Source organism: Rhinopithecus bieti, unplaced genomic scaffold, assembly GCF_001698545.2.
Source record: "Rhinopithecus bieti isolate Rb0 unplaced genomic scaffold, ASM169854v2 scaffold_70299, whole genome shotgun sequence".
Classification (NCBI taxonomy): domain Eukaryota; kingdom Metazoa; phylum Chordata; class Mammalia; order Primates; family Cercopithecidae; genus Rhinopithecus; species Rhinopithecus bieti.
Window position 1 is genome coordinate 82,745 of NW_016826106.1, and position 14,893 is coordinate 97,637.

The 14,893-nt window shown below is 36.1% G+C and overlaps 2 pseudogenes; one reads left to right on the forward strand and one right to left on the reverse strand.

The window, feature by feature from the left end:
• The first annotated feature begins 1,148 nt into the window (after positions 1-1,148).
• LOC108522842 (olfactory receptor 51A4-like) lies at positions 1,149-2,099 on the forward strand (annotated as a pseudogene).
• Positions 2,100-8,233: 6,134 nt separating this feature from the next.
• Positions 8,234-10,977, reverse strand: LOC108522843 (olfactory receptor 51E1-like; annotated as a pseudogene).
• Positions 10,978-14,893: the final 3,916 nt, after the last annotated feature.

A 14,893-nucleotide genomic window follows, 5' to 3' on the forward strand; every position in this document is an offset into this window, starting at 1 on the left:
AAATGACAACAAATTAAATGTCTGATCCTAGAATGAATCCTGACTGGAGGTAAAAGCTCTTAAAGAATGCTATTGGTGCATTGACAAAATGAAAATACACATGGGAAATTAGATTTAAACATTTTCTAGTTATGTAAGGAGGTATCTTTATTCTTAGAAAAAAAACCACACTGCATGGTTTAGAAGTAAATGTCATGATGTATGCAACCTGCACTCACAGGGCTAAGAAAAAATTTGTGTGTGAAGGGGTGGCCTGCCCCTCCACACCTGTGGGCGTTTCTCATTAGGTGGAAAGAGAGGCTTGAGAAAAGAGAAGAGACACAGAGACAAAGTATAGAGAAAGAAAAGTGGGCCCAGGGGACCAGCGCTCAGCATACAGAGGACTCGTGGTCTCTGAGTTCCTTCAGTATTTGTTGATCATTATCTTTACCATCTTAGAAAAGGGAAGTGGCAGGATAATAGGATCCACTAAGACATATGAATAAAACCTATGTGACATAAGTTTAAGGAAAAGTGCTGTGTCTGTATATGTAAACATCTCCACAAAACTTTTGGTGCATAAAGAGCAGCATTGCGCTAGCAAGTCCTACCTTTCGCCCTAAGGTGGTTTTCTCCTTTGTCAGTAAACAGAACATACAATCGGGTTTTACACCCAGTTGTTCCATTGCCCAGGGATGGGCAGGAAACAGATACTTTTCTCTATCTCAACTGTCAAGAGGCCTTCTTTCCTCTTTTTTTTTTTTTTTTTTTTTNCGAAAGTAAATACAGATAAGAATGTAATCTGAATAAGTTATCAAGACAGAAAATATGTTCTGAGAATAATTTTTTTCCTGAGAACTTGGATAAGAGAGAAAATTATGTACTTAATTTCCATTTTCACTAGATTAATGATTGAGTGTTCTTGGCCAATATAATTCCACTAGCTCTTACATTTTACCAGCAGTTATCTATTGACCAAACACTAGATAGTTATTCCAATAGCATTGAAACTTTTTAAGGATAAATTCCTTGATGTAAATTGCCTAGGGTAAATGCTGCCCCAGGAGAGTTAGACGCATTAGCTATCACTATCTTAAAAGTTATGATTTTATTTGTACAAATAGAAACATTTGGAAGCTTACCTGGGTTACATTTCAAGACATTTGCATATGGGACCTATAAACAATAGCTGGTTTCAGCCACACATTCTTCTTCCAACAGGCATCCACGGACTAGAGTCTGTACAAATATGGATTTCTACGCCCCTGTGTGTCATGTACCTCATTGCCATCCTAGGAAACTGCACCATCCTCTTTGTCATCAAAACTACCTCCAGCCTTCATGAGCCTCAGTACCTCTTCCTGTCCATGCTGGCAACTACAGATTTGGGTCTGTCCTTGTCAACTCTATCTACAGTACTCAATGTCTTCCTCCTGAATCACAGGGAGATTGAGTTTCATTCTTGTTTGACACAGATGTTCTTCATTCACACCTTCTCCTGCATGGAGTCAACCATCCTGCTGGCCATGGCCTTTGACCAGTTTGTAGCTATTCACAACCCACTGCACTACACTGTGATTTTAACTCCTGCCAGGATTATTCAGATGGGGCTGACAGTTGTGGTTAGGACTGTGATAGTGATGGTACCTTTGCCAATCCTGCTCAAGCGACTGCCCTTCTGCAAAGATGTCATTCTACCCCACTGCTACTGCTATCACCCTGATGTAATGAAGCTGGTCTGTGGTCCTGTCAGAGTCAACATGATCTATGGGTTGTCTCTTGTCATCTGCTCCTTTGCAATTGATTCTATGTTCATTTTCATTTCATACACCTTCATTTTGAAAACAGTGCTGGGTATTGCCTGAAAAAGTGGTCAGCTCAAGGCACTTATTACTTGTGTTTTCCACGTCTTCACTGTCTTCATTTTCTATGTGCCACTCATTGTGCTGGCCCTAATTCATAGGTTTGGTAAATTCACATCTCCTCTTCTCCATGTCACCATGGCTGATCTCTTCCTCGTCTTGACTCCTGTCCTTAATCCATTGGTTTATAGCCTGAAAACCAAACAAATAAGGTGAGCAGTGCATAAGGTATTCAACAGGAGAAATTTGCTCAAGTAATAAAGTATTGCCTTACTGAAAAAGACACTCTGTCTCCCTCTTCCCCTTTCATCTGTCTGCTTCTCTCTGGGGAATATGTCATCACTTCAAGGCATAGTCTTATGAGAGTTGAGATATTTTATTCTTGTCTGCCAAGAAGATGATAATATACTTAGTTGTTGTCTAAGAAGTAAATTTCCAAATATGACACTTTACCACATTGTGAAGTGAGAATATGTATATGTGGAAATCGGTGAGGAATATATGTATTTTTCTTTTCTTGTTTAAAGAAACACACAGAATATGTAAATTGAAATATTGTGGAAACAAGGCAGTTAACAATTGTTTTCTGGAAAACAACAATGAAACCCGAATATACCGACAGATGGGAAATAAGTTTCTTGTACTTTTGTAACCCAAACTTCAGCATCATGCAGTATACCAAAATAAAAAAGCTGTACCCATACCCACTGCATCTAAAAGTTGAAATTTAAAACAATAAAACAAACAAACAAAACTCAAATTATTTTTTTCAAGGAATCATCCACTAACACAAAGGAAACATCTATAAATTAGGGAAGGTGTACAGGATTATTTTAGTGTTCATTAAACATTAGAAATTAAAAGTTGATTATTCTATAAAATTTGGTCATTTCATTGAATGTTGATCCATCATACAATATATGAATGAAAAAACAAATTTGTCAACCAGAAAATGGAATGAAGTACTGATGTGCTACAACATAGATAATCTTCAAAAACATTATGCTGAGTAAAAGAATCGAGACATAAAAGGCCATATAGTACATAATTAATTTATGTGAAATAATTAGCATAAATAAATCTATAGAGACAGAAAGTTGATTGGTAGTTTCTAGATGCTGGGTGGAGACAGGAATGGTGAATAGCTGCTTAAAGAGTATGAGGTTTTATTTTGAAGTCATAAATATATTCTGTAACTAGATACAAGTGGTAGCTTATAAAATACTGTGAATATATTAAATTCCATGAATTAATCATCTTAAAGTCATTAATTTTACAGTATACGAATTTACCTCAATTAAAAAGGTGGTGAAATGCACCACATTAAATAAGATTAAGAAAAATGACAACAAATTAAATGTCTGATCCTAGAATGAATCCTGACTGGAGGTAAAAAGCTCTTAAAGAATGCTATTGGTGCATTGACAAAATGAAAATACACATGGGAAATTAGATTTAAACATTTTCTAGTTATGTAAGGAGGTATCTTTATTCTTAGAAAAAAAACCACACTGCATGGTTTAGAAGTAAATGTCATGATGTATGCAACCTGCACTCACAGGGCTAAGAAAAAATTTGTGTGTGAAGGGGTGGCCTGCCCCTCCACACCTGTGGGCGTTTCTCATTAGGTGGAAGGAGAGGCTTGAGAAAAGAGAAGAGACACAGAGACAAAGTATAGAGAAAGAAAAAGTGGGCCCAGGGGACCAGCGCTCAGCATACAGAGGACTCGTGGTCTCTGAGTTCCTTCAGTATTTGTTGATCATTATCTTTACCATCTTAGAAAAAGGGAAGTGGCAGGATAATAGGATCCACTAAGACATATGAATAAAAACCTATGTGACATAAGTTTAAGGAAAAGTGCTGTGTCTGTATATGTAAACATCTCCACAAAACTTTTTGGTGCATAAAGAGCAGCATTGCGCTAGCAAGTCCTACCTTTCGCCCTAAGGTGGTTTTCTCCTTTGTCAGTAAACAGAACATACAATCGGGTTTTACACCCAGATGTTCCATTGCCCAGGGATGGGCAGGAAACAGATACTTTTCTCTATCTCAACTGTCAAGAGGCCTTCTTTCCTTTTTTTTTTTTTTTTTTTTTTTGAGACGGAGTCTCGCTCTGTCGCCCAGGCTGGAGTGCAGTGGCCAGATCTCGGCTCACTGCAAGCTCCGCCTCCCGGGTTTAGGCCATTCTCCTGCCTCAGCCTCCCGAGTAGCTGGGACTACAGGCGCCCTCCATCTCGCCCGGCTAGTTTTTTGTATTTTTTAGTAGAAACGGGGTTTCACCGTGTAGACCAGTATGGTCTCGATCTCCTGACCTCGTGAGCCACCCGTCTCGGCCTCCCAAAGTGCTGGGATTACAGGCTTGAGCCACTGCGCCGGGCCTCTTTCCTCTTGTATTAATCCACCTCAGCACAGACCCTTCACAGGTGTCAGGCTGGGGGATGATCAGGTCTTTCTCTTCCCACCAGGCCATATTTCAGACTATCACATGGGGAGAAACCTTGGACAATACCTAGCTTTCCTTCGACCTTTGGCAGTGTATGTGTCCTTGGGTACTTGAGATTAAGAGAATGGTGATGACTTTTCACAAGCATACTGTCTTCAGGCACTTGTTTAACAAAGCATACCCTGTACAGCCCAAAATCCGTTAAACCTTGAGTCACCACAGCACATGTCTCTTGCATGGACAAGGTTGGGGGTAAGGTCACACATTAACAGCATCTCAAATACGGAACAAAATGGAGTCTCTTATGTCTACCTCTTTCTATACAGACACAGTAGCAGTCTGATCTCTTTCTTTTCCCCACAGTGTGTTGAGGGGAGAGTGGGCAGATAGAGTGAGAAATAACTCACAAGAGAGAGTACTCTGGTGCATGAGTTCAAATGTTAAGGCAATTGGAATGAAATTTTAACAATAGATAAATTACAGCAAAGGCAATATGGGTGCTCTATGTACTATTCTTATCCTTGTAACTTTTCTGTAAGTTTTAAATCATTTCCAAAGACATCCTAAAGAAAATCCATATATTCATGGTCCATCTTTAAAATACAGCATCATAGAGTTGAAACACCCTCCACATACCTACTCCTCCCAGAGAAAACACCATTATGAATTTGGTGTTTATTACCCCCAAACATATCTTTATACTTTGACTACATATTTAGATATGCCTAAGCACTATATCTGTATCAATAAGTCTCTAAATACGTTGAGTGAACATCGAAGGGTACACAATAATTAAATAGTATGATTGCATTTATATAATATTTTAAACTGTGCAAAACATTAGAGTCCAAGTGCCTCTCCCAGGACAACATATCTATAATTCCTTGCCACGGCCGGGCCAGGTCTTCATTTGGGAATACATTGTAAAGCAGAGATCTGTTTTACTGTTTTAAGAGGGAGCAATTATGTCTAGTGGATGTTCAGCCTGAGCATACACTCAGAGGAGACATAATAGATCTTGCTCGTGTATAGAGAGGGCGAAAGTGAACATGTGAAAAGAAAGCTCTTCATATTTATATAAGAAAATTACCGGCCGGGCGCGGTGGCTCACGCCTGTAATCCCAACACTTCAGGAGGCTGAGGCAGGTGGATCACGAGGTCAGGAGATCGAGACCATCCTGTCTAACAGGGCGAAACCCTGTCTCTACTAAAAGTACAAAAAATTAGCCAGGTGGGATGGCAGGCGCCTGCAGTCTCAGCTACTGGGGAGGCTGAGGTGAGAGAATGGTGTGAACCCGGGAGGAGGAGCTTGCAGTGAGCCGAGATAGCGCCACTGCACTCCAGCCTGGACCATTGAGCTAGACTCTGTCTCAATAAATAAATAAATAAATAAATAAACAAATAAATAAATAATAAAATTACAGAGACAGTAATCCTGATTGAGCCAACAGTTCCACAAAATGGTTTATCTTGATTTTTCTCTCTTTCCTTCCTTTATTACAATGTAAATTCCACAATAGTAGGAATATTTTTTCTCCTATTCATACATTTATTTCTGGTGCTTGGCATATAGAGGGTGGAAATAAATACATATTGCCTGATTTTAACAAGTTCCATTATGCCTGCCAAACTACTAGTCTTTTTCCCCTTCCTTTTTTATATTTTCTTTATTTTTATAATTTCTTAGAGGCCCACTGATATATTTCGTATTTGCTAGAATCTAGAACTCTAAAAATAATCCAGGAAATTACTTTGGGTTTTAAAAGTGTCTACTTAGGGAGGTAGAAAAGCAAATGGTTGATATACAGTGTATATCATGATAGAGGTAAGGTCTGAGTCCTATGGAACTCTTAACTTCTAAAGTCTGTTTTAGTTGTCTATTTTTATACATTTTATACATTAGGATTTAAGAGTTAAGAAAAGTTGACTGGAGGTACTGAGATGAGAAAATGAGTGAAAAAATGAGATAAGAAAATGAGTAAAAATCACAACAAATAGCAGTCAGAGGAAAGTGGATTGGGTATATCAAGTAAAGTTAGCAGCATGTACTAAGACATGGGACAGAAACAGGATAAAGAAAGTGCAAGTAATGGAACATAACAATATTAAGACATTCTTGAGGAAGGCCGAGGAAAGGCAACGGCAAGGAATGGATATCAGAGCTTTAATCAAGCTTTTACATTGAATTAATTTGTATATTTATTCTGTTTGTTAAGATTAATCTTCTTCAGCCAATTTTATATTTCTCAGGGCATTGAAATGCTCCTCTTGGAGTAGGCTGATGCCCACCACCATAATACTACTCACAATAACCAGGGTCACTCTGAAGATCTGCTGGGAAATCATTTCACATATATTTTAAAAAATTATTCAGCAGTCTGCTATTATTAGAGTTTTTATTTGTGAATCCCCTTAAATGAAGAGTATTTTATTTTGCTATTTTCTGTTTATATTTTATAAATCTCTCTTCCTATTTTTCTCTTTATGTCACACATATGCATGCATGCATGCATGTGCATGCACACACACACACACACACACCCCCCACACTAAAGTGGGGGAGGGGCAGGAAACAAAGTGATTTTTCCAGTTCTCACATAGTCACTCAACACAGAATGGAACACTCTGACACCAGATATCTAAGGGTTTTTCTTAACACAACTAGCAATTCTGTAGCGGACACCAATTGGATGTCCTCTAATTCCATTCAATTCTGACACTATCCACATGGAGATAGTATAAAGTCCTACTGGGTAAGGATTCAGTCCCATAAGATTGCCACCACTTAGGGGTCATAAGACCAACAAAGAAGTTATAATCATTGAAACTGTGATTAAAATTTTACATGGTACAAAAGGTTTATCTCTACTAATCTAGTTCTTAAAAGATAGTCAAGAATTTTCTCAGAGAACGATGAAAAGTGCGTAACAGGTATAGGGAGCAGCAAGTACAAAAAGTGTCTGACCTAACATGCATTGTTCAGAGAACTGAAGGTTGTTTAGTAAAACTGGAGTGTGGAAGAAATGATAGGTCAGATCATGGACCTCATATAACAAATATGTTAGGATAAATTTATCAGATCAAATGAGGATTCTATTGCAAATATTCCAAAAAAGATTCAATGTGGGCCAGGCACAGTGGCTTACACCTGTAAACTCAGCACTTTGGAAACCCAAGATGAGAGGATCACTTCAGCCCAGGCGTTCATAACGATGGAAGAAATAAGAGGCAGCAAATAAATTAACAGTGGTGTAATACATAGGAAAGAGGAGTAATGTCTTTTTGTGCAGAATGTGAGTTTCTTATATTGTTGGGGGATGGAAAGTGTTTTGGTTGATATGACTCAACTCTTGAAAAAACAAAAAGCAAAAAATAATGTATTAATTTACTACTGTGAACCAAGCACTCTTCAATTTGGTGTAGTTAAAATAGTATAAAATATACTTTTCTCATAGAGATGCCAGTGCAGAACAGAAGAGAGATAATTTAAAAATAAAATATAAGACAGGGGAAAGAAAACTAAAAAAGTAGAAGGCTAAGAGAATGGAGATGGGTGATTTTCTGAAATGTCCGGACTCTACTAAGTTGCTAACTTACAAACTGCCTTTAGAAACATGGAAGTACTTCAGGACCTTTCTTATGACAAGGGGTTAACACGAATATACTCCAGCCAAGCATTCCTTATTTGTACAAATTTTGTTTTCAAAATATCTCAAACCACATGTAAAGAATTTGGGGAAAAAAGAAAATATTATGAATATAAAATATATGTCTTTATTTATACAAACCATAATTTTCAACATTTTATTCTAAATACTAATGTAGATCCACATCTGAGATCTAAAATTAAGCGAAGGTCAACTATTCTTAAACAACTAAAATTTACATTCTCCAAATTTGAGAGTTATATTTTTTCCCAACCTAAACCACCATTAACTTCTCCAGTTCTTTAATTTCTTTTTATCTTGGAAGATTTCCTCAGAGCAATACAGATCTGCTTGGTCTTCAGGCTGTACACAATTGGGTTTAGCACCGGGGGCCGGAGGAGGTAGATATTTCCCAGGACTGCAGGTGGTAATGGAGAACTTCTGTGGCTGACTCGATACATCACAGTTATTGCCAGATGAGGTCCATAGTAAATCAGAACAATAAAGATGTGAGGCAAACAGGTGTTGAATGCCTTCATCCGGCCTTCTCTGGAAACAATGCCCAGGACTACTTGGAATATCAGAGCATAAGAAATAACTATTAGCAGAAGTAAGCTGCGAAAGAAAAGATAACCAAAACCAGCCCATAGAAAATATTGATTTTGACTTGGCCACAGGCTAACTTCATGACATTTGGATGGAAACAGTAGGAATAGGAGAGTGTGTGACCTTGTAGAAAGGAAGCCTCTTGATCAGGACAGGCAATGGAGTCATGAGTGCTGCACCCCTCAGCAAGGCTTCCAGCCCTACTCAGGTAACACATGAGTTGGTAAATATGGTGGTATATTGTGGGGAGTGACTGATGGCCACAAAGTGGTCAAAGGTCATGGCTGACAGGATTCCTGAGCCCATAGAAAAGAATGTATGGATGAAAAAGGGTTGATTGAGGCAACTATCAAATGTAATTTTTCAGAGGTCATGGATAAAGACCTTGAGCACAGAGAGAAGTATGGAGACAAGACAATATCATCTCCAGCCAGCATGGACAAGAAGTGGTACCAGGGCTTCTTTAGATAATATGCTCATTCTTCACCAAGTATATGACTATACAGTTCCCTGCCATTGGTGTCAGATACATCAGACTCAAGAGTGGTTCCAGCCACGGATGGACTCACCCTAGCCCTTGGAGAGCAGTGAAGATTAAGAGAAAGGGCTGAAATGTTGTGGTATTGGGTTCTGACAGAAAAAACTGTGGAAAAGCCCTGCTTAAAACAGTCTTCCTGACATGGATGCTAAGGAGAAAGAAAATAAAATGTCACATTCAGGGGATTCCATTCACTTAGCACAATGCTGCCAATGAGTGAGAAAGACTAAGAATGAGGGATTTAGCCAGAAGAAAATGCTCTGAGTAATTTTTATGCTTGGGATGAAAAGTTCACTTTTTATTCTGAGATAGTTGTGGGATCAGACAATCCTTTTATTGAGAATATCCATGAATGGTCCCTATGCAGTGGCTCATGCCTGTAATCCCAGTGCTTTGGGAGGCCAAGGTGGGCAGATCACTTGAGGTCAAGAGTTCTATACCAGCCTGGGTAACAAGGTGAAACCCCATCTCTACTAAAAATACAAAAATTAGATGGGCATGGTGGTGTGCACCTGTAATCCCACTATTCAGGAAGTTGAGGCAGGAGAATTGTTTGAACCTGGGAGGCAGAGGTTACAGTGAGCCAAGTGTCTGCCACAGTACTCCAGCATGGGTGACAGAGCAAAACTCCATCTCAAACAAACAAACAACAACAACAACAGCAACAACAAACCACCATCATCACCACCACTACCACCACAACAACAAACAACAAAAAAGAATACCCATAAATGGCATGGCAATTTGTATACCCAGAGGAAAAAATGTTTGAGTTGAAGATTAGTGTACTTTGTCTCAAGTTCATTATAAAAGCAGTCAGATTCAGGATCTTAAGATGAGAATTGTTCAATGGTAAAAACAAGTAGCTGGTTAAAATTACAGTCCACTTAAGATTCTGGTAAGGGAAGACACTGAAGATGTTGGATAGCCAATATTGGATAATTGATCTTGTATAGCAGGCTAACCAATGTTTCAGAATTATTGGTCACTGTAAGAGAAACATTCTGAGCTGAAACAGATATTGAGTATCATTTCTGCACCACCGCCCCCGCCCATCATCCCACCGTGTGTGTGTGTGTGTGTGTGTGTGTGTGTGTGTGTGTGTGTATGTGTGTCCTGAGATAAATCCTTGCAAAAATCTTTCCAAAGGGAAATCTTCCGATTTTCAAACCAAGATATCTAACCGCCACTGCACACAAATAAGATAGGAGATATTTGTTGTCTAAAATAAAATCTTTCCCAATTTGACATAGAATATTCCACATATTCCAATGCTGAAATATTACTTTACTTATCATTTAACCTTTATCCTATAAGTGTAATCTCTGTGTCTACTTCATTTCTTACATCTGTAATATAAAAACTCAAATTATATACATGTTAAAAAATAGACATAACGATTCTCCCTTGACTTGAATTCTCATTCTAATTGCATCCCGATACTCCTCATATTTGGTGTTATTAATATGTGTATATGGATATCTATATATATAACAAATACACTGTATTATTTGTATACTTATATTATTTATATACATATATTCATTATTGTATGTACAAATGAAATATACACACACACACACACAAAATCATTACCCAAGTGTCTCCTCTTTATACTCCATAATCTGAGAGTTTTTTTTTTTTCAGAGAGATTGAGTCTCAATACATTGCACAGGTTGGGCTAGAACTTCTGGCTCAAGTGACAACATGATTTATTTTGCAAATGGTCACATTTTTAACTAATAGGGAGCCCTAATAATTATTATTACATAATAAGAGGCTAAACTCTTACCTGGGCAACACACAGTTGTGCAGGTTAGATTGTTTGCTCACTTTGATGAAATATTCATGTGACTCAGTGATACACACAATCTCTTTGAGCTTTGGGCAGTATTTGACCATCTCAATTGTTTTGTTCAAGGAAAATTATCTTTCTTCACTTGTATAGAATTGCACTACTTTGATTTTTCTCTTAGTTTAATGAACACTCCTTAGACATTCTTAAAAGTTTTCTCATTTTCTGTGTATTAATAAATATGAGTCTGTTCTCTATTTCTAAGTTCCTTATTGTTGACTTTTTTATTTTACTTGCTTTTAAGTATATGTATTTTTTATTATATTTTCTCACCCTAGTTCCATATACCTCAAACTTAACATTTTCAAAACTAAAGTTACTTTCCATACATGTGTTTACATGTCTTAAATGTCTCTGTTATAGAGCTATCCAATATTCTCTACATACTATCCCAATAGGATGTCATCAGACCTATCCTAGGTTAATGGATTCTGCCACTGAAGGGTCCCATTCACTTAGTCTAATGAATATTTAAATAGCTATAATTTAAAAAAATGCCATTTAATCCTGAACTTTAACTTTACTCTTTGTTGAAGAATACAGTAACAGCATGAAAAGGCAAGAAAAAGTATTATTTTAATAAGAAGACAATCTAATTGTTCAAAATATGGACTTGAACAAATAAAATTTTATTCCTCCAAATATTAGAACACTAATAAAGTTTTTTAAATGAGGTTGTAGAGAACTTCAAATTAAAAAAAAAAAGTCTATACGCAAGTCTTTATTTCTCTTTAATCTCTTCCATAACTGTAGATAACTCTTTGTATCTTGTTTCTGTCATGTTCTCAATAAAATGAAAGTTATTAAACGTGCATTAAGCACACGTATGTTTATTGCGGCACTATTCACAATAGCAAAGACTTGGAACCAACCCAAATGTCTATCAATTACAGACTGGATTAAGAAAATGTGGCACATATACACAATGGAATACTATGCAGCCATAAAAAAGTATAAGTTAATGTCCTTTGTAGGGACATGGATNAATTATTCAAAATATGGACTTGAACAAATAAAATTTTATACCTCCAAATATTAGAACACTAATAAAGTTTTTTAAATGAGGTTGTAGAGAACTTCAAATTAAAAAAAAAAAGTCTATACGCAAGTCTTTATTTCTCTTTAATCTCTTCCATAACTGTAGATAACTCTTTGTATCTTGTTTCTGTCATGTTCTCAATAAAATGAAAGTTATTAAACGTGCATTAAGCACACGTATGTTTATTGCGGCACTATTCACAATAGCAAAGACTTGGAACCAACCCAAATGTCTATCAATTACAGACTGGATTAAGAAAATGTGGCACATATACACAATGGAATACTATGCAGCCATAAAAAAGTATAAGTTAATGTCCTTTGTAGGGACATGGATGCAGCTGGAAACCATCATTCTCAGCAAATTATTGCAAGGACAGAAAACCAAACATCGCATGTTTTCACTCATAGGTGGGAATTGAACAATAAGATCACTTGAACACAGGAAGGGGAACATCACACACTGGGGCCTGTTGTGTGGTGGAGGGAGGGAGGAGGGATAGCGTTAGGAGATATACCTAATGTAAATGATGAGTTAATGGGTGCAGCACACCACCATGGCACATATATACATATGTAACAAACCTGCACATTGTTCACATGTGCCCTAGAACATAAAGTATAAAAACAAAAGTGCAATGAAAGTTAAAATAGGAAAGTATATTGAATTCCACTGATGTAAAAAATAATCTGAAGGTAAGAAATTCTTTTATAACTTAATTCTAGGCAAATATATTAAATATAAATAAAATACAAGTTACAAAGAAAAACGATAAGAAAAAAGTAAGCAAATATTTGGAGAAAAAATCAATATCAAACAAGTAAGACTATAAAGGATTTGTTAAGGAGATGTATTATATGAGAACCGGATTTCCAAAAAAGAGAAGAGAGATATTGATGGAAGGATTATATAAAAAAAGTTATACAAGATATATACTTATATATATTTCTCATATAATTATATATAATATGTATATATAATGTGTATACATATATAATGTGTATATATAATGTGCATGTATATACACATGTGCATGTGTACACACATATATATATTAGCTAGAAAGAGATTTTGTTATCACTTTGAAAGAATACATGGGGGTAAAAAAGAATGATGAAAATAAACTTACTTTATCATGCTATTTGAATGAAAATGAAAATCTCTTAAATATTTATTGATAAATACTCATTTATAATAAGAAAAGAAGTCAACATACACATACAAAAGAAAAGGAAGATGTTTTATAACAGAGAGAACAAGATAGAAATCATACTTCTTATTATTAAATCTGCTTACGTAAATAATAAAATGCACCCCCGATGTTAAGGATCTGTATTATTTTTCTTTTTTTAGATGTAGAATTCTATAGACATCTAGTTATCAATCAAGAGAGAAGACAAAATAAAGATATTTTCAGACATATAAAAACAGAAAATTTTGACCTAAATATAATGTTCTCCAGAATAATGAGGGATCCTTGCAATAATAATAAGACCAGCAAAAATAAATGAAAGATGCATAAAATAGAATTTCAGGATTCCAAAAAAAAAAAGAGTAAGATTAGAGTGACTGTTGATTGTGGCAAAAACATAAATTGAATTAAAATGTGAATTATTTAGAAAACAAGGTAAAGGAAACCAGAAAATCAATCAAACAAACAAATAACAACAACAACAACAAATAGCAATAGATTCACATATGTTAGCATTGCACATGACAAGAATGTCACATTCTGGCTGATGAATAGAAAAAAAAAAAACTTTATAGCAGCATGATTTATAATTCTTTGGGTATATACCCAGTAATGGGATGGCTGGGTCAAATGGTATTTCTAGTTCTAGATCCTTAAGGAATCTCCACACTGCTTTCCACAATGGTTGAACTAGTTTACAGTCCCACCAACAGTGTAAAAGTGTTCCTATTTCTCTACATCCTCCCCACCACCTGTTGTTTCCTGACTTTTTAATGATCGCCATTCTAACTGATGTGAGATGGTATCTCATTGCACATGTACCCTAGAACATAAAGTATGAAAAAAATAAAAAGAAGGAAACAACAACAACAACAACAACAACAACAAAGGAAAAAAGTCTTTAATCATGTTAAACTTTTAGGCTGGAAGGGTACCCTTCTTTAACTCCTGCCTGCCCCCTCCCCACCCTGCAAATTTCCACTTTAAAAAAAAAATTAAAAGACACACACCTCTTCTAATGTGTTGTAATTCTAAAAGGAGCAGGTTCTCCAATCTTTCTCATGCAGCCTGATGTTCCCTGTGTAATGTCTCTGCTGTAAACTGCATGTGTCCTTTCTCTTTTGGAATCCATGTATTCAACATTTAATGAATAAGTAAATATTTATTGGAAATACTCATTATATACAAGAGATTGTTCTATGCTCTTAGGATTCGTTGGAAGAGTATTTTTTGCTTCTGACATACTGCATATAGTATTTTTTAAATCTACTTTTAACCTTCATTTTATTGAGACATTATTATTATCAATTTATATTAAAATCTGAAAAGGTAATACATTTATAATTCTAAAAGTTGAGCCAAGTAATCTTTCCTCAATCTTTTCTAAAAAGGTTTCAAAATCTCTGAAAAGAAAATTAAGCAAACACATTCAAAAGCTAGCAGAAGGCAAGAAATAACTAAGATCAGAGCAGAACTGAAGGAGATAGAGACACAAAATCCCTCCAAAAAATCAATGAATCCAGGAGTTGTTTTTTTGAAAAGATCAACAAAATTGACAGACTGCTAGCAAGACTAATAAAGAAGGAAAGAGAGAGGAATCAAATAGACGCAATAAAAAATGATAAAGGGGATATCACCACCGACCCCACAGAAATACAAACTACCATCAGAGAATACTATAAACACCTCTACGCAAATCAACTAGAAAATCTAGAAGAAATGGATAATTTCC